We start from the raw sequence: 25925 nt of genomic DNA, 5'->3' as shown, positions 1-25925 counted from the left end.
CCCCCCCCCCGTGTCCCCAGGCCCCATCTCCCTCCCGCCTTGAAATGACCCAGGTGCACCTGTTCCTGGGAGTAAACAGCAAATGCAAGGCCTGCGGCAGGGGCGGGGCAAGGCTGAAACTGGGTGCCGGGAGCTGGATGAGTCACGCTCTTGCTCTGAGGCCACCAGGGTAGGAGGGGGAGTGGAGGATGGGGAAAGGACAGAGGCGGCCACAACACAGGCTCATCCAGGCTCCACACAGCCCTCCTCTGGGACTTCTGGAAGTGTCCTCAGAAATCTGTCTCCAAACTCTTCATTTTATTGCGTTAGGGGGTTGCGCCCTATAGTTCCCAGAGAGGACAAGTGGCTTATCTAGAGACACACAGCATATCACTGGTCTTGGGACTTCGGAGCTGTGGGTTCGAATCCCAGAACCAGGAACAGAATTCCCAGCAGGCTTGCCCTGCCCAGAATCGGACCCCACAGCCTACACGGAAGGAGCTCTGAGAGAGATTTGTAATTATAACCATTGCTAAAGAAGTAGGCAAGTCCCAAAGCTGTCCTGGGAATGGGGAGACCTGTGTGCGTGCGTGCGGCCCCACCGCATCCCTGCCGTCAGCCGGGTGTCACCAATCCCCGGAAGCCCCGCCCAATGGTATGACGTCACGGGGCTGGACCTGCTCTGCTAGAAAGAACGGTTCCACGGTTCCACCCTGGCCAAGGGATCCAGGTCTGGATTGTGTCTGCGGCCAGACCCAGCTCTTCCTGCCCTGCAGGAGGCAGCAAACCCACTGCTGGGGGTACCGAAACTCCCCACATTCTTCCTGCTGCCCCCCTTCTGCGCCCCCTGAAAGCCAGGACCCTGTGTGCTGCGGCCGCCCCGGGGCTGACTGAGTGAGTCAGTCATCTGGGGCCAAGTCATGAATAACAAAGTCCGGCCTTCCCCGACTATGTGTGGTATTGCGGTTAGGAGGGTGGCATTTAGAGAGATCAGAGGAGCAGGTCATCCTAACAAATCTCAGCCTGTCACTCGTCAGGTCAGCCGAGGCCTGGGCAGGTTTCTGGCCTCACTGAGCCTCGTCGGTGAAGCAGGGATGAGAAGATCTACCTCGAAGAAATGTTGTGGAGATTCAAAGGAGTGACCTGAGGATAGATCTGGTGTAAGTCCTGGCCTATTGCAATAGGGGCTCGAGTTTGGAAGATAAAAATAGTAGAGAAGAGGACTCCAATATGCCCTGAGTTTACATCACAGAAGAATAGGGCAGAGTCTCTGTCTTTCATTTATTCCATAGACTTTTCTGAAAGCCAGTGAGGAGGTGCTCCTCCGACCCCCACCGTGGCTAATGGAGGCAACGTGGGTCTCCTCCTCCAGAAGCAGAGCGCGCAGTTGGCCTTGAGAGGAAGGCCGGAGAACGGCAGGAGCTTTCTGGCTACTGCACCAGTCCATGCACCCTCTCCCCTCTGTGCCTGTCCTCAGGCTGTTTCCTGTCTAGAGCTCTTTGCCGTTCACTTTCAACCTCTTCGCTACCGGTTCATTTCTGTTCCTCCTTCAAACCCCCCACCCACCCACACAGAGATGCTGACACAGAGCAACGCCCCCCTCCGGGCAGGTGAGCTGCCCTCCCCAAGGCCCCACAGCACACCCTGCTTCCTTTCTCGCCATTTGTCACAGTGCTTATTCAAGCATTCCACACACTCTGTGATGAGTTGTCTCGACTGACCGACCGCAAGCTTCCCTAGGCCAGAGACCTCTTGCTATCTTGAATTCCCAATCGAGATAAGAGTAAAGGTTTGTGCCATGAGAGCATGGACCAACCAGGCTCTCTCAGGGACCTGTTTCTCTGGGTCTGTGGGGAGTAGGGGAGGAGGGCCTGACGACTGTCCATCTCAGAGCGCCCAGGACAGACGTGGTGTATGCTGTTGTCCCGTAGGATTATTTGTTGAGCACCAACTTCACATGCCAGAGGGTCCAGGTTTGAAATGTTAGAGTCAGTCACCCTGAGCCTGAGAACCCCGGACAGGAGACGTGGTCTTGCCAACCAAAGCTTTCGTGTTAGCCTTCTCCATCATTTCCTTTCTGTCGTTCCTTTGTTCGCTTTCCCAGCTGTGCTGTGGGACATGGGTGGAGTGCTCCTTCCCAGCCTGAGCCTGGGTTATAGGGGATCAGGGAACAGTAAAGAGACCTGTGGGGCAGAAGGACCAGAGTTAAGTACCTGGACATGAACATTCCTGGACATGCCTTTGGGTGGAAAGTTCCACCAGGAGAGTTCCTCTCCTCAGACTCTTAGGGGCCTCTGGGGCTGATTTAATTAAGGAAACCGAGACTGAAAGGCAGTGAAGTTTCCAAAGAATTCAGTAGGACCAGATAAATATGTAAAGAGGAAATTACCATACAATCAAGCTCTTTGTGTTTCTAAAGCCGCAAGAGTTCTCAGGGTGGCCAGCTACCCCCTAAAGTGAGTGAGCTCCCAGCCCCAAAGTACCCAGGGGAAAAGCCTGGAGACCTGAAACTCCCGCTCCCAGATACACACCAGTGTGGGCCCTCTTCTCAAGCGTGGCTGAACTACCTCTCAGGGGAAGGCCTTAAGGAGGCAGGGGTTTCTCCGTGTCCTCCAGCTCCGGTGGGGAGATCTTTTCTGTTTCCTTTGTATTTCAGTGCCCGAGGGGAAGAGGGGAAAGGCTGGGGGAGGGGGGCAGGAAGGGAGAGGGAAGGGGCGAGAGGGAGGGAGGGGGATAGGGAGAATAAATGAGTAACCATGGCAACCAATCCATAAATGAAGATTCATCAAGTCTGGAAGAGACCTTGAGGAGGCATCTAGCCAGCACCTCATTCAATTTATTCAGCAAACATTTATTTAGCTTTATGGGGTGCCAAACACTGGGCTAGGCCCCGGGGATACAGAAATGATAAAACATTCCTGCCCCATGAAAGCTCGCAAGCTTCCGGAGGGGAGGAGACCAACAAGCAAGCTGGCCGGGATGTTGGGATGGAGGGAAGCCAGGGGTGTTGCTGGAGCCCAGGAAGTGCCCAAACCCAGCAACTGTTGGTGGTGGGGGCGGTGGGGGGGGCATGTCACAGACAGGACACCTGACCTCAGGCCTGAAGGAGGAATAGAGTCAGCCAGCTGAGAGGAGATACCCCCCCCCCACCAGCCGGAGAAAGAGACAGGGAAGAGTGGGAGGATTTTAGTATTATTTCTTTCTTTCTTTCTTTCTTTCTTTCTTTCTTTCTTTCTTTCTTTCTTTCTTTCTTTCTTTTTGAAGATGTAACTGCCTTTATTAAGCGATTCATGAATTGGACAGCATCCCGTCCAGTAAGTAAAGAGATGCTCCTTTTAATATGCCTTCTTAAGAAAAATTACCCCCAGACTGGGAATAAGGCGAACGCGGACTGCGTGGTCTTTCAGAATATCCTACAGCACCCACAAGGCCATCTAGGGACCATCAGCTGCTTTAGGGAAGGCAGCTCTGTTTGACTTACTGTTCATGACCGAGTGGGGTCCCATGGGGCTCTGCAAATGTAGATGTTACCTGGCAGGAAATTGGTAAGTTGCAAGTGATTTTTATCCGGTAGAAAAGATCCTGTCAGAGGGTGGGGTATTACTGTCTCATAGGACGGTCACCAGTTTTGTATCTAACTTCACCGTCTTCTTCCGGCATTCTGCTTCCCACCGACTAGATGCATGTGGTCTCTCGTCCCCGCTGCCGAAACTGCTTCACACTTATATGAACTAGAGCTTTGAGGTGTGCTTACTATTCACAGGAGACTCATGTTTTAACTTTCTGAAAACAGTACTTTGATGGAGTGCCTATGAAGTCATGGTGGAGAAGGAGGGCTTTGTATGTCACGTTCAAATAGAGGTGAAGGTGGACGTTTGACTTTATACACACTAACCGCCTGTCCGGGTAGTTTTTTATGAACATACCCTTATCATACAACCTGCTAATGCCGATCCTAGTGTCTACCCGAGAGAAATGAAAGCATATTTCCACCCAAAGGCATGTCCAGGAAGGTTCACAGCAGTATTATTCATTATTAGCCCAAACTTGGAATCAGCCCGTGTTCAGCAACAGTTGAACAGATAGACATATCACGGCACATCACACAGAGGAACATTACTCAGCAGGACGGAGGAATAACTGCTGGTATGTAAAACATCATGGGCAGATCTCAGAAACATGACTCTGGGTAGAGGCAGCCAGACGCAGATGAGGACAGGCTGCATGATTCCATTTATATTCTAGAAAAGGCGAAACTACAGCGACAGAAAGAAGACTAATGGTTTGTCTGGGGCTGGGGAAAGGAGGAGGAGATGTACGGCAAAGGAGCTCCAGGGCAATTTAGGGGTAATGGAAATGCTCTGAAGTCGATAGTGATAGTGGTGGTAGGTACAGGATTGCACGCATGTGCCGAACTCATCGGGGGTATCTGTAAAATGAGTGTATTTTGTTGTCTGGAACTGATATCTCCAGTAAGCTGCTTTAAAAAAAAAAATAGGTAGGGGAGAAGGGGAAAGGTCCCTGAGAGCACCGGAGGAAGGGTTACCAAAGCAGGAAAAAAGAGTGTTCCTCTTCTGCGGAGAGGGGTGGGAAGGAGATAACAGGGCTGGAATCCGCAGGTGTCTGCCGGTGGGAACAGGCTTTGTTTGGGCAGGTCCCAGCTCTGTGCGAGAGAGGAAAGCACTCCGCTGGGTGTTCAAGCCTTGCATCTCCTGCGTGATGCAAATCACGATAGTGTTTCAGAAAGAACACCAGACAGGCCCTAGAGGACTGCTTTCTTATCTTGACTCCATCTTTTCCACCTGCGGCTAATTCCCATAAGCTCCCCAAGTCTCAGATTCTTCGCGTGGAAATACAGATATTAATCCTTTCCCTGCCTACCATCACAGGGTTATTGGGAGGATAAAATCAGAAAATGCCCGTAAAAGCACTTTACTGCAGGGGCCGTATATAAATGGGAAAGGTGAGAGAGCATCCCAGAGCTCCTGTCACTTCACCTGGCTTCCTCTGGCCGGTGCGAGGCTTGTTCTGTTGTGAACTCCTTGAAGACTGGGACCTCATGTCTGCTTCTGTGCTCCTCGTGGTCACCGGGGAAGGTAACCTGCAGAAGGTACGATAGCTGTTGAGATGCTGGGAGGTCTTTAAAATAAAAGATTTAAAACTTGAGGGCTCTTCTTGGTGGCTTTTTCTGCTTTTCTGGGCTGTTTGACCTGTTGCTGCTGGTGCTGTTACCGAGGATGATAAGGTAGAGGAAGAAAAAAACTTTTTCTGTTCCCTCTTAGGTTCCGTAGCTAGGATCTGCAAATTAAACTAATTAAAAACCAAATGAATGGGAGAAAAGGCACACAAGTATTAACTCTTCTTTGATGTGAATGTTTTAATATTTACGGAGATGCAGCCCTTCACAGAAGTGAAGCGAAGATACAAAGAACAAGTTAAACTTACCATTTTAGGGGCGCCCAGCTGGCGTGTGACTATTGATATCAGGGGGTGCGTTTGAGCTCCATGTTAGGTGTAGAGGTTATTTAAATAAATACATGCTTTTAAGAAAAAAAAAAAGCTTTCCATTTTAACAAACAGGGATAAATCGTAGGCATTACGGGACAAAGGAAAAGGGGTTTGGGCTTCTAGAGGTGGTAAATTGGGGGAAAGTAAATATATGTGGGAAACTAGTAAGGATTGTTTAGTAAGATTTAGCTTATACGACTCATCTCCAGCCATAAAGATTGTTCTCCTTTTCCCGGTACCAGAGCAGGGGACAGCTTCACAAGGGAGATTTATGCCTTGTTTTTAGGCAGCTAGGGGAAGGGCAGAGAGCTTTTCTGTGTCTGATTTTTCTCAGTTGTCTGCAGCTCAAAAGACTCTTTATGCCAAAGGGGCATGTTTTGGGGTGGCATATTCTGATCCCCTTCTAACATTTATGGGGCACTTTTCATATGCCAGGCACTGTTTTAAATATCGTCCATGCAATAACTCATTCAATTCTCAAAAATGTTTTATGGTAAGTATCATTAGAATCATCCCCATTTTACATACGTGGTAACTAGGGAGCCGAGAGATTACGAACTCGCCCCAAGTTCTACTATAAACTGCGGAGGGGTAAAGCCCAGATCCAAACGCAGGTGGTCTCTAACCTGAGAGCCGACTCTCCCAACCTCGGGTCTGAACATCAGCCATTCTCAAGTTTTTGGTCTCAGAATCTCTTTTTTCTCTTAAAACTTGCGGAAGGCTCCAATGATTTTTTTGTTTATGTGGGTTACATCTATTGTTATTTATCAAATTAGAAATTAAAACGGAAAGATTAAAAACATCAATTTAAAAATAACAATAGTAATCTCATTTTATGGAACATAAATAACATTTTAACTCAAAAACCATATTTTCTAAAACAAACAAAAAAATAGTGAGACCGTGGCATTGCTTTGCAATTTTTCCCAAATCTCTCTGACATCTGGCTTAATAAAATACATCTGGATTCTTATATCGACCTCACACTCAATCGATTGTGATGTGTTTGGGGTGAAGTATAGGAATAAAACTCAGCCTCATATAGATACACGGTTGAAAGAGTGAGAAGTATTTTAATAGCTTTTTCGCATATTGTGGCTTTTCTTCCACACTAAACCGAAACTCAACAAATGGAATTTCTTAGAGGTTAGTTCCAGTTGTGGGATCTGAAACCGTATCAGGGAACTTTCTGTACTCTGTAACATTAAAATCCATTGTTCTATCTTTCACTCTGTGGAAAAATTTGGGGGGTTGGTGGGTACGTTCCCTGTTTTTTATTGTGCTGTTAGTTTCACAGATGTATGCGAATATTGAAACTTACTAAATTGTACAATTGAAATATGTGCAGTTAATTGTATGTCAATTGTTACTCAATAAAACTGTTAAAAAAGAAAAAAAAAAAAACCCGAGAACCAGATTGTCCTGACTTATTCAGAGAAGCAGAATGGCATGAAGGAAAATGACAGATCTGGGTTTGTCTGGCACCTCCTAGCTATGTGAGCTTGGGGCATTTGTTAATTAATGAATTAATGTATTAGTTCATTCATCTCACATGCATTGAATGTCATCAAGATCTCCTAGCTGTTGGCCTGAAGCAGGGAACAAGGCACAATCCTCACGGGAACTTACAGTCTGGTCGGGGACACAGACAATGACGAAACAGAGTGGCACAGAGCTCTGCAGAATAACCAGAAGGGGAAATTAATCCGGGTGGGGGGGATGTGATCCAGGAATGCTTCCTGAAAGAGGTGCCATTTGAACTATGACCTCCCTAGGCATAGGGTAGGAGTTAATCAGGCAAGGACAGGCAAGATGAGTTTTCCCAGCTGAGGAAATAAGATCGCAAAAGCCTAGAGACATGGAGAGGGGTTTGGCAAGCCCACAGCAAAAAAGAGTTTGGGGGAGCGGGAAGGGATACCAAGAGAGACCAGCAGTTGGACCAGGATGGGCCTTGTCCTGGCTTCATCCTGTGGGCAATGGAGAACCACAGAAGGATTTTAAGAGTATTGAGATTGGAGGTATACTTCGGAAAGATTCCTTGGTTACACAGGAGAGAATAAACTGGAGGTGGGTGCTGGGGAGTGGGCACTGGGCTGAAGGCTGAAAACCTGTAAGCAGGCCGTTACAGTGGGCTCGGCAAGAGGCGCTGAGAGCTTTTTTATTTTTATTTTTTAATATTTAATTTATTTATTTGAGAGAGTGAGAGTGAGAGCATGAGCAGGAGTAGGGGCAGAGGGAGAAGCAGGCTACCAGCAGAGCAGGGAGCCCGATGCAGGACTCGATCCCAGGACCCTGGCATCATGACCTGAGCCGAAGGCAGACGCTTAACCAACTGAGCCCCTCAGGCACCTGAGGCTCTAACGATGGTTTGCATGAAAGTAGAGGCTGACTGTGGGCAAAGACGTTTAAAATTGGCTTTAATTACAAAAGTACTGCACATTCTTCAAAGCATCTAAAGCAAAGACTAAAGGCCAGCTCCACTCCCAACACGGTGGAGTAAACGCCTGACAGACCGGCAGCGGCTGGCAGGAACCGCCGCAGAGGGGCGGGTGCCGAGCCACCAGCCAGGCCAGGAGCCCTCTGCTCGCACAGCTCCAGCATCAGCACCGAGGCAGCCTGATGCTGTGATGTGTTCTGGGGAGTTTTCTTCTGGAAGCTCAGCCTAGATTCTGTGTTTTGAGCCCTTCCAACAATTCTGGGAGCTAGTTTCATGCCTTAAAAAAAATCCCCTGTTGCTTAAAATAGAATGGAATCTATTGTTTGCAGTTAAGAGCACTTACAACTTATGCAGAAGAATAACTAATGTGTAAGGGGGTTAAAAAGAGATTAGAGTGACAGGCTGAGGTCTGAATTGGATTTGTAGAGAACAAAAGTAGAAAGTATCTGATAGATCCAGGGACAAGGCAGAAGCGTCCTGGGCCTGGAGGTTTCAAAATTCTGTATTATAGAGACTAGGAGAGCTGTAGAGGGAAAGGGGACGTCATGGGCTATTTGAATTTAAGATTGAAGTCATAGGGCAGTTCTGAGTGGTGACAGAATACAGGATGTGGTCATGGAGATGGCGGGCTGACCTGGAGGGGAGGGAAGATCTTTGGGGTTGAGGTCAAGAAGCAAAGAGGTTACCGGAGTGGATGGGGTGTCTCCATGGACTTTGAAACCACCCAGAATAATGGCAGGATGAGGAAAGACACCCACACAGGCATCCCCATCCATAAAGAAAGAGGCCAAGTAACCAGCAGGTGGTAGAGAAGAGTGACGAAGAGGGGACAGATAGCAAAGTCAGAGAGAAGGGGCCTTATTGGAACCTCTGGATGTGACACTACTGGGCAAGGGCTGCCTGCAGCGCCTGGAAGGTAGGGGTCACAGCCACCCTGGGGACGCTGCTGGGAAGTGGGGTCCTCAGGGGAACCAGGTTCCTGTTGAGGCCACAGGTGCTGGGAATAACCCATGAAAGGGCTGAGTTGAGCATGTAGAGAATTTTCATGGGTCAAGACTTTTAGATGGCAAATGGAAACGTCTAGAACAAAGGGAAGCAGTGGAAGGCTTGGTCTAAAGAGAGGAAGCTGAGACCAGCAAGGGGATGAGCATATGGGGAGTGAATCTATGCTCAAGGATTTCATCTGCATGACTCACGGGGATGCTCAGGGCTCGTGGCCGTTTGGCCTCCCTCTCTGGAGAGGACAGTCTCCATAGAAAGCTGGAGATGAGGATGGGTTTGTGTCTGCGGAAGGGATCAGATCTAGATAAAACTGAGGGGCTTTGAAGGAATCCCAGGGACGCCTGGCTGGTGCAATTGGTTGAGTGCTCAACTCTTGGTTTTGGCACAGGTCATGATCTCGGGGTCATGGGATCAAACCCCGGGTCTGGTTCCACACTCGGCGTGGAGTCTGTTAGGACTCTCTCTCCCTCTGCCCCTCCCCTCTATACTCTCTCTCTAAAATGAGTAAAGCTTAAAAAAATAAATAAATAAAGGAATCCTAGACCAAGTGAGAAAGTGATTTAACCTCTCTGGGACTCAGTTTCCTTACTTATAAAATGGGTAGGAGAACACCTAACTTGCCAGGTTGTTGCGAATTTCAGAAATAAAGTTAAGATAAGTCACTTAACCAAGTATCTGGCCTAGGTATGTTTTCAGTCAACAATAGCTGCTATTAGTTTTCTCTTTGTTATAATTAAGTCCCTTTGGGAAAGCCGAGGCATGATGAGAGATGATATGCGGTTGAGGTCAGAGGGTGTGAGAAACCTAGGGGTCCAGTCCATGTCTTCCTCTCTTCCTTTCCCTACCCCTCCTTACCTTCAATTGGCCTCCTCAAGAAAGGTGGCCCTTGGCTTCTCATAGGACCCAGGCTTTCTCTGTACTGAAAATAGAGAGTCCCCCATCACCAGACAGAAAGCCTCCTACGGGTAGACAGACCATCCCTCGCATCCCATCATCCAGAACCCAGGGCACCCACCCAGCTCCTCTCAGTATCTCAGGCCCACTAGCAGGGGGCTTAGGGCTCACCCCCACCTCTCAGCCTGCAGCAAGGCAAAATGGTCTGGAGGACTAGCCATGGGCAGCAAAGGCAGGACACTAAGCCCTTGGCCAGCCATCCCCATCACCATGGTGACAAGCTGGAGGGCCTGAAGGCGCCGTGGGGAGCAGGCCCAGAAGAGAGAAGCCCACCTCCAGCCAGCTCCTTCTGTCCCTCTCTCCTGTCTTCCCAGCTGCCTTTCCCTCTACCGCCTTCTCCCCAAGTCCTCACTGTCTTAGTCCTCTGTCCTTCACTGGCTCTCTTAAGGCCCCATTCCAGCTGCCCCAATCTCTCTGTGGAAAGGAACAGAAGACATGAAGGTGATTTTCCAGATTTGGAACTCTATCAGTTTTGCATACGCATATGCCCACGCGTTCTCCATCTACCCCTTCCAGCCCTTCTTCCCCATCTCTGTTCCTGCCCGCCCTTCCGAACTGACGGCCCTTTCCCTCACTTCTCTCACTCTTCTGCCCGCATCTGTATCTGCCTGTCACCTCGTCCCTTCTGCCAAGACAGGAGTGATCTGGGCTCCCCTCTTGGCATCTGCGGAAACGAGATCCTGGGTAGAGCGCGGGGATGCTGTCAAGTGGCACAGCAGGGAGCTGGCCTTTGAAGCCCCAGAAACCTGACTATGAATTCCATCCCTTTTGTCCAAATCACTGAACCTCTCCATGCCTGTTTCTTTTCTTTTCTTTTTTCCTTTTTTTTTTTTTTTTGAGAGAGAGCAAGTGAGTGTGGAGGGGCAGAGGAAGAAGGAGAGAGAGAATCCTAAGCAGGTGCCATGCTCGGTGCAGAGCTCCATGTGGGGATCGATCTCACGACCCTGAGATCATGCCCTGAGCCAAAACCAAGCATTGGACACTTAACCAACTGAGCCACCCAGGCGCCCCAGTGCCTCTGTTTCTTCATCCATACATGGTTTGTTGTGACAAACGAGGAATGCATCTCTAAACCTCAGCTCATTGTAGGTGCACCGTTAAGAGAAGCTCATAGAACAGCAGCTGACGTCCCCGCAGCTCTTCTCTTTCCTCCCCCTGCCTTGTCTGTCTGGGTCTTCGGGCTGAGACCAAGAAGAGGCCACTCATTCAGTTCTGATGCCGCCTGCTGCACCAGGCCCAAGCAGGACTGGGTTGGGAACATCTCCAGCTCCAGCAGGGCCCAGTGTCAGTTTCAGGCCCTTCTGGGGTAGAAGGAGGCTCGGGGTGGGGCTGCCAAAGTCAACATAGCCCGTCTCAATGGGCAGGGACTGGTTTGGCACCTGCAGCCCACATACTTGGGTCTTGGCCTCTTCTGGGGTCAGCTGGAGTTCTCTCCCCCCTAGTTCTCCAAGTATAAAACTTCTCTGTCTCCATCGCACTGTCTGGTCCCTGTTCTCTAGGACCATAGCACTGCCAGCCACTCCACCCCAAACCCCCGACAAGCCCCTAGAGAATTTACCCTCTCCACCTACACCTGAGACAGAGAATACCTACCTACGCAATTTATGGTCACATTAGTATGACTTTCCTATCCCATTGTCTCCATTAGCACAATGTTACTAATTCCAGGTACAAAGCCCGGTCGTTTACGATAGGACCTGTTGGGAAAGACTTCAACAATTTGCTCCTTAAATTCTTTAAATCCTTTCCTTTGAAAATGCTCCCTTTGCTGCTTCCACCAATCCCTGACTGTTGTTCTGGGACGAACTCTCAATTCTCAGTACATCTGGACTTTGCTGTCCCTGCTCAAGAGGCTTCCAAACCTCTGTGGGATGGCCCTGTCCCTCCCCAAGGTGAAGGGTAAACTTGGCCTTGTGTTATCAGTAAGCTGTGCTGGTAATATTTGGGGAGTAGACATTCAACACTTTCTGCTTTTCTTCTCCCTGAGATGAGCCATTCTGGCCTCTGCAGGTGTGGCCCTAATAAGACCCCAAACCTGGTCTGCAGCCCCCCTGAAGAGTATGTCTCCTGAGTTCCTCAAGGTCAAACCCAGCTCCCTGCCCTTCAGCTGCCCCCGACCAGGAGGCTAGGCTAGAGCCAGCCCCCCCTCCGGCCCCCCAGATTTTGTCCCATGCAGACAGAAGAGATGGAGGGGAGGGAAAGGGTTGGATTTAACTAACAAATGGGTGAGGGGTGCGACTGGCGTTGGACAGAATCCCCACCAATCCAGACTTCTCTCACTTGCGCTGGAAGGAGAGCAAAACTCTCACCCTCTCCAACGGCCTGATTTGTTTTGCAAAATCTGAGGCTGTTCTATACCTGGGCCCCAGGGAAGCCACAACAGCAGGTGGGGAAGGGCAAGAGGCAGCTCCAGACTGGACCGATTCTACTGCATTAAGAATTACCACCTCCCCCCCATGCTCCCTTCTTCCTTCTTATTTCCAAACATTCTCCAAATTCTCCTGACCCCCAGATACTTTGTACTCCAGACCCTCATTCTCTACCCTGATACCTGTGTGCTCAGATGTGGGAAACGGGCAACGAGGAGCCAGCTCTTCCCTCAAACACGGCGGGGGGGGCGGGGGCAGCGGAATAGCCCAATGCCAGCCAGCATGCATTTTGCGTCCCCGGCTGAAGCAAGCCAGATAGGAGCCCCCATCCGCCCCATCTTGGGCCTGGGCGTGCCCCTCAGGCAGCAGTGAGACGTCACTAATGCCCTTTGCCCGTTGGGGCAGCTCACCGGGAGCCTACAGCTGCCTCACCCAGCGCAGCCCTGCCCCCCAACCCCTGCCACCTCGGGGCGGGGCCGTCCTTCCTCTCCCCCAGCGGCTCCCCCCGGGGCTCGGGTCCCAGGGCTGTACAAAGAGTCCTTTGTCTGGATTGGAAACAATTGTTCTCCCCTTTATGGAAACATGGGCTGTGCCTCATAATCAAGCTTTCAGAGGCCGGGTCAAAGGGCACTGCAGTGTGGGGCGTCGGGGGCTATGCTGTTGTCCTCAGAGCGGCGGGTAACCTGTAGTGAGCCCCAATCCATGCCTGCCTGAGCCCACTGAGAACACGCTTTCTTCCCTGGGCTGGGCCTGTGTGAACCTTGGAGTGGAAGAGAGTTGGGGGAGATCGAGGAGGACAGGGTGGGTTCCCGCCCGGGTTCCCGCCCCCCCCTCCCGCCGCCTCCCCCAGCACCTGGGCTCAATTTACAGCCCTCGCCAGCACAGCGTTGGGTGTGAACGTGCAGAGAGGCACTACCTGGTGAGAAAGGGTGGTGCCTGGTTTGGCCCAGCGCCACCCCCATCTCCCAGATCCTCAGTCAAGGAGGGGCGGGCAAAGCCTCAGACTCCCAGGGGCCTCTTCTCCCATTTGCTCTGGCGCAGGGTGAGTCTCTATCCAGAAGCACATGGGCCCAGGTTCCCTGTCCTGCCCCAGCTCTGCAGTCTTCTGCCTGTTACCACCTCCAACCCCTGCCTCCTCCCCGTTCCTAACTCACCTTGTGGCCCTTCCCACCTTCCCTGCACCTCCCATGTGGGAACAACGCAGAGCCAGCATCTGGGAGGGCCTCCCTTCTCCACCACACAAGGTGTCCAGGCAGGAGACCTTGGACACACAGGTTCTGGACCCCAGACTCCTTCTAGGCCTCCATGAATCGATCCCATGTACCCTTTTAAAGAAACCAACAAAAACAAGTCTTCTATCACATGGAGGTTCAAACCAGTCCCTCCCTCAAGGTCAGAGCCCCCCTGAGCCAGCGTGACAGTGAGAGCACAAAAAAAAAAAAAAAAAAAAAAAATCACATTCTCAGAATTGGATGAAGGCTTAGGGACAAATCTAGAAGCTTGTTACCCCGTCCCTCCCAATCACTAGCCATTTGACCAATCTATTCGTTATTGTAGGGAGAAGCGTAGATTTTGTCGATATTTCAAAATAATGTAAGAATCGCTGACCTCGCCCAGTCCACATCACTTTACAGATGGGGAAACTGAGGGTCAGAGTGGGGAAGTCACGCAGCAAGGTTAGTGGTGAAGGTCCCCTACCTCCCAGGCCATGGATGTGAATCCCTGCTCTTTCCTCTGTGTGACTGTCTCCCGGCCAGCAGCCACCCACAGGGGTGTATGACCTTTTGCAAAGTCAAGGTTAATTCAGATGTCAGGGAGACCCAGTCCCTCCCCTGAGGAAGCTTACAGTCAAGCAGAGATGAAACAGATCAAAGCTGACGGATGGGGACATGAGTAAACACATGGTTCATTGTAATGCACAAGATTACATGGAAACCATGTCTACCATGGAGCACGCGAAGTCTTGTACCTGGAGGGAGGCCGGCTCGCACAGCCTTGGTGCCAGGCCAGGCTGGCTGGGGGCAGCAAAGCCACACCTCTACTGCCTGACGGGGGGCACAGTCAGGTATTCTGGGTGTTTCCCAGCTGAGGTACCCGAGGGACCCCCAGGGGGGTCAAGCACAGCAGACCAGCCAGCCAGCGAGCAGACCACTCGTGGACTAGCCCCTGACTGGGTCCAGGTGTGTGGCCTAGACTCTGTAGAGAGAAGAAGGAGGCAGGGATCCTGCTCCGAAGACATGTAGTACCCTCTTCGAGAGAGGTCCCCACGCGCTATTCCCCACACAGCAGCCACATCGTCCAATCACTCCAGGGGCTCCTCGTCTTACTCAAAGTGAAAGCCAAAGCCCTACAGAGACCCTACATGATCTGCCTCCGCCCTGGGCCCCATCTCCTCCCAGCCTTTGCTTTGTTCCAGCCGCACAGGTCTCCTCGATATTCCTGACGGCAGCCTCGCTCTGCGGCCTCCGGGACCCCATCATTGCTCTCCGCCCGGATCCTCTTCCCCGTGGTGGCCCCACGGCTGACGTACTCAGGTGTCTGGACAAGCAGTCCCTTAACCATGAGACTTTCTGCGGCGAGCCCACACCCTTAGCCCGGCTTCATCTCAGTCCCTTTACCCTGCTTTATTCTTCCTCAAGGAACATCCCAACACATGACATCATTATTTGCTTATTGATTGGTCGTTGTATTTTTATTGTCAGTCGCCCCAAGCAGAGTGCTGGCCTCACGAGGAGGGAATTTTTGTCAGTTTTGCTCAGCTCAGGGCTGTATCTCTAGTACCTAATAGAGCAGACAGTGGGAGCTCAATAAATATTTGAATGACAGTTGTTGAAAGAATAAAGGGAGAGGAGTGCTAGGTAAATCCCACAGCCCTGGTTTCCCCACATGGAAAAGGCGTGTGTGTGTGTGTGTGTGTGTGTGTGTGTGTGTGTGTGACACTGGACGTCTAAGATTCTGTGGGTCTGCAGGTGTCAGACAGGCTGCGCAGGACGGCTTCGGCGGGGCTGGGAGGGGCCCTGAGGAGAACCAGGCCATGTGCCACAGGGCGAGGCAGGGTGTGCAGGGTGGGGCCGAAGGTGGACCTTGGTAAGGACCTATCCAGAACATTTCCGACTTCCCAGGAATGAGATAGGGCCGAGATGAGGGCAGCCCATGGTTAGGGCAAGGGACCCTTCAAGTAGAGAGCAGTGTTTCGATAAAGCACAACACCCCTATCTACTTACCATAAAGCCATCCTTTCTTTTCCCTCAGTCCCCACATCGGCTCTCAAACCCTCACATCTTCCCAGTCCTCCTGCCAGAAGAGCCAGCTTTATGAACACCAGCCTGTTGAGCGCTTATACAGGCCGGTGTCTGTTCCCAGCACCTGTTCCATCCTGCCGGCCCAGCCAGCTAGTTGTTGTCACCTTCCCTCAAGCCCCTTCCCTCCTTCACTGCTCGAAGGCCCTGCCAGTGGCAGGTGGGTCTCGGGCTGAATGTCACCTCCTCCAGCCGCCTTTCTGGCCACAGCCAGTTACCTTCTAACGGGTGTCCTGTTTTAATTCCCCACAAAGCACTTGGCCCTCCCAGATGGCTTTCTGCTTCCACGTCTGACTTCCCCATTAGGATGCAAGCCCCACGCCAGCCCGGTCCCACCCCGTTCACCATGGCATGCGCCCCCCAGAGCAGCATCGGGGCACGGGGGGGCTCCATTAAAACAGGCTGAACAAAGCCCCATTTCTGGCCTGTGAAAACAGGGGCACAGAGAGGTTAAGTGACAGGCCCAGAGTCCAACAGACAACGAGAGGCAGAGCCAGGAGTCATCTTGCCAAGCTGTGTTTCCTGTTACCAAGATTGTCCCTTCCATCCTGTCTCCATGCAGCCACAAAACAGCCACAAAAGAATTTTCAACATGTACATCAGCTTCCCTCTGATCCAGCTTCCCATGGCTGCCCATCGTGCATGTAGCCATCTCCAAACTTCTTATGTGGGCCCATCTGGCTGCCCTCACAGGGTGCCTATCCATTGCTACCACTCTTGGCCACATCCTGCTTCTGCTTCTCCCCCAGACAGATCACACTCCCTCTGACCCCGGGGCCTTTGCGCTGGCTCTCTCCAGAAAGGTTTTCCCTTGGCCTCTTTGCATCCTCCAGGTCTCCTTAGAAAGGTTGTCCGGACCAGTCTATCCCAAGGCACCCAGCCGCCACCCCCCAGTTACCCTCCACATCTTGCTCCCCATTTCCTCCATGGCACCCACCACTCACTGTCATCACTGGTTCATGTCTGTCCGCGGCCGCCCCCAGAGCATCAACCCCATGAGAGCAGAGACTGTACCTGGTGGAGTGCCTGCTATATTTCTGTGCCCAGAACAGTGCCTGGCATGAAGTGGGCTCTCATAAAATATTTGTTCAATGAATGAATGAATGAGTGAATGCATTTGGGAAGAAGGCCCAATGGGTAGCAAAGAAATGAGGTCGGAAGGCAGGGCTGTCTGCCAACAGGCATCCGTAGGACGAGAGCAGAGGCCTGGAGGCCCACCCACAGAGCAGAGCAAGAGACCGGGACCATGGAGGCTCCTGGCGGTGCTGGGGGAGCTGACTTAGGGGTAGAATGTTGGCACTGAGATGGGCAAGCAGGCCAGACAGGGGGGCCTAACCCTGTGCATCTCACTCCTCTTATCAACTTTCTCTGAAGTTCTTATCTCTCTGGACTTCAAACAGCTGCCCCTTATCTTCAGCCCAGCCCAGGCAGTTATCAGGTTCTAGAATAACAGCTTCCCAGGCTGCTAGGAGCCCAGTGCCAAGTCTCTAGTTTGGCATGGGGAAGGCTGCTGTGTACTTCCCTCTCTTCACTCATCTGGGCCCTATACTCCCAGCCCCCTGGTCCTCATCACCATCTAGGGAGAGACGGGGGACAGGCTGAATCTCCAGGAAGCCCCCTCAGGTGGGATCAGAGCTAGAAACTTTAGCCAGGGGTCCAGTTGGTCCTCACTAACCTGTTCAGGGATGGATACTAGGCCTCCTCTTACAACCTGAGCCATGGGACCTCAAAACATGCCCTGGATATTAGGCTTCCTCTAAGAATATCCCCATCTGCAACATCCTTTGGAGGGAAGAAAAGTTTGCCAGGGAGAAGTAGGCCAGCATGTCCTGGTCTACCCTGCCCTGAGAAATCACCTCCCACCCGCCCAAGTCCCCTTCAAGACTTTGACGCCCAATGAGCAAGGGGGAGACTGGTTCACACTGCCACAGAGACCAGGCCCTTGGGATTCTGCCTCCTCACCATCCCCAGCAGAACACTGGCTCCCCACGAAGCTCAAACAAAGTCCAGAAGGCCAAGGCTGACAGCTGCCTCACCTTATTTCACACCAGGTGGTGCCTTGGCCCAGGCCCCATTGAGATAGGAGAGCCAGGGCCCTGACTCTCCCTACAGCTTGGAACAGGGGCAGGAGAGGGGACAGGAGAGAGGGCACTGCAGTGCATGCCCTGAAGGACTTGTGCGACTGCCTTCCACTGCTGCCCTCCTTCTCTTAGCTGTAACCTCGTGCGACATCTGCAAAAGTCGGCCAGACCCCTCAGCCCCTGGCACCATTCCACCCTGAAGCAGGGGGGGGAGGCCAACAGGGAAAAGGAGAACGTACAGAAGTAGAATTAGGAACATCTTGTGAGCACCTATGCAGAGCCGCTTATCAGCAAATAAAGGCCAGTGTGATTGGAAGAGAGAGAGGGAAAGGCCAGAGATGAGGCTGGGGAGATGGGCACATCTCGCGTCACCTGTGGCCTGCTGAGCTGGGTTGAGGAGCTTGGACTGGACCCCAGGGACAAAGGAGAGCTGTCAAAGGCTTTCTGTAGGGGCTAGATAGCACCAAATCTGCGGGGAGTGGGGGAGGGCACTCAGAGGGGAGTCTCTCAGGCTTGCAGGCAAGACATCTCTGGAGCCAGCACAGGGGGGAAATGACACCCTGGGAAAGGGCACGAGTGCATGTGTCTTTCTCCGTCTAGAGATACTGGAAGCCAAACTCTAGGATGTAGAGGGTCCTTAGAAATTTTTAAACAATTTTTTTCAAAAGGGTCTTCATATCCCAAAAGGCTGGGCAAGCCTGTGGCTACGGGGTAAGAGGCAAACCCCGTACATAGACCAGCACCGTTTTCTGCGATGTGGCTGCAAGCCTGTCTCCTTCTCTTCACCCCTCCCTCTCCTCCCGGGGGACCACAGTGCCCTACGCCTCCACAGCACGGTGCAGCTGCTGTCCCCTCTGTCTAGGGCGCCCCTCTCCCTCTTGGGTCCTGTTTGACACCCAGTGCAGTGGCTGGCATATGGGAACCCCTCCATCAGTCTGTTTGTTTGATGCACAGTGGAGTTCGTCACCCCCTCGTCCACATCTCCACGCAGGCTGCGCGCTCCTGGAGGGCTTGCACTGGGTCATTTTCATGTTGGTGTCCTCGTGGCCCGGTACACAGTCAGTCCTCAAGGGGTGCTCGTGGAGTGAATGGATCACTGCTGTCTGAGCCCTTGAGTAACCACAGCACATGCGTGCTCTCTCCTGAACCCCCCGCACCCCGCCCCCCCGGCACACTCTGGTGCAGCCAAGGGCTCACCCAGGGACCTCACGCAAATCCGGGTCCGAATCCTGGCTGCAGAATTTAAAGATGACCTGGACACCCCCTCGGTTTCAGTTTCCAATTGGGAACGTGAGGGCAAGAATAGGACATACTCCATGAGGGGAATGGATGAATACAATCAGGCAATTCATGGTTTGGCAAATGTCAAATCAATGGTAACTTTGTTACTCTGGCCTCACCCACAGTGTTGTCGCTCCCGGAATCCTAAAGCCAGCCATTTAGCACCAGTTAGGAAGATAAGCTGCCCTAGGTGTCATGAAGATTCAAAGTGAAGATAACATTTTTTTAGATGTATAAAACAAGGGATGAAAAAAGCAAAAACAAAAAGGGAGGCCAGTGGGGTGCCTGGGTGGCTCAGCCTGTTAAGCGTTGGGCGGTTGGTTTGGGCTCAGGGCTTGATCTCAGGACCCTGCGATCATGACCCGAGCCCTATGTTGAGCCCCCATATCAGGCTCCACACACAGGGAGGAGTGTGCTGGGGATTCTATCTCTCCCTCTCCCTCTGCCCCTCCCCCTGCTCGCTCTCAAATAAATAAATAAATAAATAAATAAATAAATAAATCTTAGGGAAAAAAAAAAGGAAGGCAGGTCAGGGCGGCGACAACGTTGGGAGGGACCTCGAGGCTGCCGGGGAGTGCCCGTGTGCATTGGTGTGGCACAGCCAACCGTCAAGGGCCGGCCACCAGCCCGCCCAGCAACCAGGCTCTGGGAGGCTCATCTGGCCCAGGCTGGATGAGCGCCTCTGCCCCCACCCCTCCAGGGTCCGCCTTCTCCCACCTCCCCAACAAACCTGGATTTTCTGGAGCTGCTCTCCAATCAGGGATGGGAGCCCTTGGAGGTAAAGGACAGAACTGTCACCGGGAACTCAGACACGCACTAGCAGATGGTCCCATTCCCCAGGCTTCATAATTCTTCATCTGTAAATTGGGATAGCAACACCTGTCTTGTAGAATGTCGATGATTAAATTAGATGATGCGAAGGTGACCGTGTAATTTATTATCCAAGCTGGGACACATCTGAGAGTGAAAGGGGCCCACTGGTGGTAATGAATACCAGGCATAAATCCGGACCGTCCCGGGCACCCGGGGAAGTCAGGTCAGCCTAGGCTCTGTGTACAAGTGCCACGGACCAGGAGTAACTGTCTGAGCCGGCATGCATTGGCTCTGCCTATGTGAGCTGTAAGGTTCTAGGTGCTTCACCTCATTTGATCCTCACAATAGGCTAATTTACCTATTCCACAGGTGGGTAGCCACCCTTTTACAGGTGACGAAATCAAGGCATAGAGCGGCTAGGAAATGTGTCTTAAGCCACCCAGATGCTCATGGTGGAAACGGAAAGTGTCCCTGTGCTGTATTAGACCATCTCAGCCTTGGTGAAAGCTATTACCCTAACTCTTTTTTTTTTTTTTTTTTTTTGAGAGAGAGAGAGAGAGAGCATGCGCACAGGTGGGGGTGAGGGGGCAGAAGAAGAGGGAGAGAGAGAATCTTTTTTCTTTTTAAAGATTTTATTTATTTATTTGACAGAGAGACAGCCAGCGAGAGAGGGAACACAAGCAGGGGGAGTGAGAGAGGAAGAAGCAGGCCCCCAGCGGAGGAGCCCGATGTGGGACTTGATCCCGGAACGCCGGGATCACGCCCTGAGCCGAAGGCAGACGCTTAACGACTGCGCTACCCAGGCACCCCGGGAGAGAGAGAATCTTAAGCAAACTCCACATCAGTGGGGAGCACAATGTGGGGCTCAATCCCACGACCCCGAGATCACGAGCCAAAACCAAGAGTGTGGAGACTTAACCGACTGAGCCACCCAGGCGACCCTACTACCCTTCCTTTTAAGCCATCCCACACCGATCCCCAAGAGTCAGTGGGCCTTGGCCCCATCTGGAGCAAGCTTGTTCCTCGAGGTATCCCTTGCTGGCATCTCTTCCTTCTTCTGGAAGGCATGGCCATTTTCTCCCCGTGAGTCCTCTCTTAGCATCTGCACCCCTTCCCTGGTGCCCCATCACATGGCCTCAGCTACCGCGTGAGGTCTTCTGAAGCCCAGGCTTCTCTGCTGAGCTCCAGCCCAGCAAATTCAGGGACCTGGGCATGTCCGGTGTCCCTCCTTTTCACCCACAGCACCCTAGAAGGGGCTGAGACTACCTTTGGCAGGGTCCAGGGTACTCCAGGGCAGACTACCTAGAGTAGAGGAATAGAGGAACCCACCTGTCGCAAAGATGGTCTCTCAGCAGAGCTCCTGACAGTTGCTGCGCAGCTACGCAGAGAGACTGTTTTCCGACGATCCCTGTGTCAGCGTGTCATTGGTTGGGTTCTTAAGAAGAAGCAGCTGCTGAGTCATAGTTTGGGGCGCAACATGCTTCCCACGAACGGAAGGGGAAGAACAGCAGAACCGGGCGGAGGGAGAGGCCGCACGGCAGCGTGGGTCCAGTAAGGCGGCCGTCAACCTGGCACGGAGCTCGGGAGCGTCGCCTCTCAGGCTCGTCCCATGCAGGGCTGAGATTGCCTGGCCCTTATACCCCCACGGTACTCATCGGCAGGATGTGGGTGCCCAGGAAGAGCCTGAAGGATCTCACAGCTGGAGGCTGGCTGGTGACTGCACTCCCTGCAGCGGGGCGGCAAGTCCCCCCACCTGGAAGGGCCTGGAAGGTGTGTCCTCCAGTAGTTCCTCCATGTCTGTCTGGGGCATAACTCTGGGATCCTGGTGGACCTTGCTGCCATTTTTTAATTTAATATTTTATTTATTTATTTATTTGAGAGAGAGCAGAAATTGGTGGGGGCAGAGGGAGAAGCAGACTGTCCGCTGAGCAGGGAGCCTAACGCAGGACTTGATTCCAAAACCCAGGGATCATGATCTGAGCTGAAGGCAGACGCTTAACCAGCTGAGCCACCCAGGTGCCCTGGACCTTGCTTCCCTGATGGGGAACTTAGGAGGGGAGGTGAGTGGGACACACAGCACTTTCAGGGGCTGCGTCTGGTCTCGGGTTGGCCATAAATGCTCACCTTCTCCACCTTCCAGCCTCCATTCTAGATTCGCCCGCCTCTGGCCAGCTGGAGGCCTCCGGAGCTGACTTACCTGGTAGAGCGACCCCCAGGGGTCCCTGAGCCCCTGGTCATCACGCCCCTTGCAGAGCAGAGGTTGCTGCGCTTACCCATTTACCGTCACCCTTGCCCCTCTGAACAGCACATTCCTGCGGTCTTGGCCAAAGGTGGGTCCTTGGGGCTTTCCACGGAACAGGAACCCTGGGTGGGTCTTCTGACAGGACCCAGTGTGTCTGCGTCAGTCCGCCCCCTTCCTTGCTCCTCTCATCCTTTCCCTCCCCGTCAGCACAAGGACGCTGCTACTGCAACTTCACGCGGTGTGGACGGTCACTTTCCCCATGCTTCCAGAAGTTATCACCGTAGCAAGTTCATGCTATCCCCCGGCGTCCTTGCCGGGTACTAAATCCTGTGTCTCAGGATGACTCCAGAAGGCAGTATGTTCTTTTGACTCAGTTTTATGTTCCAGCCCCTCGATCTGGCATCCTCAGCATCCAGTTCTGGGCAAACCCCCCGGCTCGGCTGGGCTTGCTCACGGGTTCTTGCCACTCGGGTGGAATATGGCCCTTTGGCTCTGGCCCTAGGCCCAGCCCCTCCCCATCTGAGTTACAGTAAGACTCAAAGACCAAGTAGCCAGGGTAAGTGGTGGGGGTGGGTCCTGATGGGGTGATGCTGTCTGGTGGGGGCGAGGCCTCTTCACTGACTTCAGGCGGAGGTGGGAAGGACCGCACTAGCTCTAGACCTGGGGGGCTGGACCACATCTGCAGACTCAGAAGGAACTGGGACATCAAAATCTTTGGGAACCTTGGCTCAGATGTCTCCGTCCAGAGATGTCTGCATCCTATGTGTCAGGGTCCCGGAAGTTTCCAACCAGGGCTGTGACTTTGGTATAATAGGCCTGTCTTAATTGAATATTTAAGCTTTGAAATCCAGATGTTCTGACTTTGAAATCCTAGGCCTGGTCTTCAGTTTTCTGGGCCTTGCCAGTGCAGTGCTCCTTTGTATCCAACCAAAGAGGCCCTCGGGACTTCCACACCTGAATTTCGGTTGCCTGTTATTCCCCTCGGCTGTTTCTTACTTTTCTGTACTACGTCAGTAACTTAGAGTGGTCTTCCCAATATCCATCTTCTTATAGATGCCATCTCCCTGACATCTCTCAGACTTACCTCTAGTGCGTTCTGTCCCATGGCCACCACATCCCGATTTACCACCAGCGAAAGTTTCAGCGATGCCCCTCGTGCCATGGGGGACTGCGTGATCTGCTGACCATAACCCATGGGGTCTCCAATGGCAGCCAGGCCAGGAGGCAGCCAGCCCCCAAACCCATCTCCCTGCCTGCTTTCTTGGACCACTCCCTGCTGGGCTTGCAGGAAGCAGATGCTGAGACAGAGCTGGACTGTAAGAAATGTATGAGGGACCAACACTTCTGAAGGACAGGGCGAGGAAGCAGGACTGGACAGAGGAGTGAAACTGCCGTGAAAGCCAGGGCCAAGCAGCGGGGAGTTCTGGACGGAGTACTGGCTGTCAGGGTTGGCCCGTGCTGGGGCGAGATGGTGGGTGTTCTCTTGCTCAGCTCACGGGGGCTGTCCTGGAACTGGGAGCTTCCGGTGACTTCACTCCCCGCTCCACAGAGCAAGTTCTCCCCTGAAGGGGATCCAGGCATCGTCTGTCTGTATCTACCAAGGAGCAATTCAACGTCCACTCACTCAACAAACATTCTCTGCGAAGCACTGTTCTGATGCCCCAGATACAGCAGGGTGGAGACAAAGCCTCTCTCTCTCTCTCTCACATGGAGCCCTGTGACTTAACATTCTGTTCAACTAGGGGCAACATTCTTCTACTGATTGTTATAGGTCTGCTTTAATGTGTGAAGAATGAGGAATCGAGGCCCCAAAGTTACACTCCATGTAGCATGGCCTTGACCATTATATTTCTAAACAGCTTTACTGAGATAAATTCACATACTATACAATCCGGCCATTAAGAGTATACAGTTCAATGGTTTGCAGTATGTTCACAGAGTTATGCAAGCGTCACCACAATTTTTTTTTTCATTTTTTAACTTAAAGTCAATTAATTAACATATAATGTATTATTGGTTTCTGAGCTAGAGCTCAGTGATTCATCGGTCTTATATAACACCCAGTGCTCATTGCGTCATGTGCCCTCCTTAATGTCCATCACCCGGTTACCCCATCCCCCACCTCCCTCCCCTCCAGCAACCCTCAGTTTGTTTCCTATGACCAAGAGTCTCTTATGGTTTGTCTACCTCTCTGATTTTGTCTTGTTTTATTTTTTCCTCTCTTCCCCTATGATCCTCTGTTTTGTTTCTTAAATTCCACATATCAATGAGATCATATGATAATTGTCTTTCTCTGACTTATTTTGCTTAGCATAGTACCCTCTAGTTCCATCCGCGTCATTGCAAATGGCAAGATTTCATTTTTTTGATGGCTGAGTAGTACTCCGTTGTATGTATATGCACCACATCTTCTTTATCCCTTCATCTGTCTGTGGACATCTGGGCTCTTTCCATAGTTTGGCTGTTGTGGACATTGCCACTATAAAGTCACCACAATCTATTTTAGAACGTTTTCATCACCCCCAAAAGAAACCCCACACAAATTAGCAGTCACTCCACATTCTCCCCCAACCCCTAGCCCTAAGCAACCACGAATCTACCTTGTGTCTCTACAACTTTGCCTATTCTGGAAATTTCCTATAAATGGGATTATACAACATGTGGTCTGCTGTGACTGGTTCTTTCCCTTAGGGTCATGTTTTCAAGGTTCTCCATGTAGCATGTATCAGTCCTCTGTTCCGTTTCACGGCTGAATAATATTCCACCGTACGGGTCCACCACATTTTGTGTATTCATTTACCAGTTGAAGAATTTTAGCTTATTATCAATAATGCTGCTGTGAACATTGGTGTGTAAGTTTTCTGTGAACCTATGTTTTCAGTTCTCTTGCCTGGGAGTAAATTGCTGGGTCATGAGATAACTCTATGTTTTGTATTTTGAAGAACTGCTAGATTGCTTTTCCAAAGTGGCCGTGTCATTTTACAAGGGAGAGTTCCAATTTCTCCTCATCCTCGCCAACACTTGTTATTGTCTGTCTTTTTTATTACAGCCACTGTAGGGGGTGTCTCATTGTGGTTCCCTAGTGCCTAATGATGGTAGCATCTTGTCACGTCCTCGTTGATAGCCTCAATACTTTAAGCTTGGAATTAAAATGATCCTGTTTAGGGTTTTTCACACTTGCTTGAGACTTAGAATTTTTTTTTTCCAGAGGAGAGTGTGCAGGAAAGTCTAATACACAAAGACATAGAACTGGGGGTTAGGGTTGCGGAAGGGCGATGGGAACTGAGGCTCATGCCATCACTCTGCCCCGTGTCTTCCCCAGAGCCTACCCCTCATGACGAAAGTTCCCGAAACGACTAGAACTTTGCAAAGCATAGTTTGAAAATCACTGACTAGGACAACATCACAAGATAACTGATAAGACAGAGCAGTAAATAATAGGGACAGGATTGATCAAGCTAAATGAATGGTATTTAGCTGTCATATTTTACTAACCAAACCAGAGTTGCAGAATCTGACAACAGAATATTTGAACCTGAAATATCTTTTGAAGCTCCCGCCTTTATTTATTATCTTTAAAGATTTTATGTTTACATAATCTGTACACCCAACATGGGGCTTGAACTTACAACCCTGAGATCAAGAGTCGCATGCTTTACCAAGAGAGCCAGCCAGAAGCCCCGATCCCGCCCTTATTGAACAAATATTGAGTACCTTTTCTATGCCGGATTTCCTACGTTCTGGGGATTAAAGCAGCACACCAGACAGACAGGGCCCTCCTCTCACAGCGTTTACATTCCCACAGATGGAGGCAGACCACAGAAAAACGACTAAACAAGAAAAATATCAGATGGTAAATTAGGGCTTTGCACTGATGGAGCTGCCACCAAGAGACCGGCGGCTGCTTTAGATTAGGGGGCCAGGGACCCCCTGCAAAGGTGACATTTCAACTGACAGCAG

The 25925-nt window shown here is 51.6% G+C and overlaps 2 long non-coding RNA genes across 5 annotated transcripts; one reads left to right on the top strand and one right to left on the bottom strand.

The window, feature by feature from the left end:
- Positions 1–1278: 1278 nt before the first annotated feature.
- Positions 1279–21145, bottom strand: LOC121104049. Of its 4 annotated transcripts, none has more exons than XR_005836430.1 (4): positions 21053–21145; positions 19641–19789; positions 4977–5080; positions 1279–2162 (listed from the first exon to the last, which is right to left on the bottom strand). It is a non-coding gene; the product is annotated as an uncharacterized LOC121104049 (long non-coding RNA). The 4 variants fall into 4 exon arrangements; XR_005836429.1 differs by lacking the exon at positions 1279–2162 and adding an exon at positions 3989–4691; XR_005836431.1 differs by lacking the exon at positions 1279–2162 and adding an exon at positions 3989–4691 and having other exon boundaries at positions 19641–19793; positions 21053–21138.
- Positions 21146–21238: 93 nt separating this feature from the next.
- On the top strand, positions 21239–24021 carry LOC121103699. Its single transcript, XR_005835890.1, has 3 exons — positions 21239–21493; positions 21864–22053; positions 23019–24021. It is a non-coding gene; the product is annotated as an uncharacterized LOC121103699 (long non-coding RNA).
- The last annotated feature ends 1904 nt before the right edge of the window (positions 24022–25925 follow it).

This window comes from Ursus maritimus, unplaced genomic scaffold (genome assembly GCF_017311325.1).
Source record: "Ursus maritimus isolate PB19 unplaced genomic scaffold, ASM1731132v1 scaffold_2, whole genome shotgun sequence".
Classification (NCBI taxonomy): Eukaryota; Metazoa; Chordata; class Mammalia; order Carnivora; family Ursidae; genus Ursus; species Ursus maritimus.
Note: the sequence above shows the minus strand (reverse complement) of the source record. Positions and strands in the feature narration are given on the sequence as shown.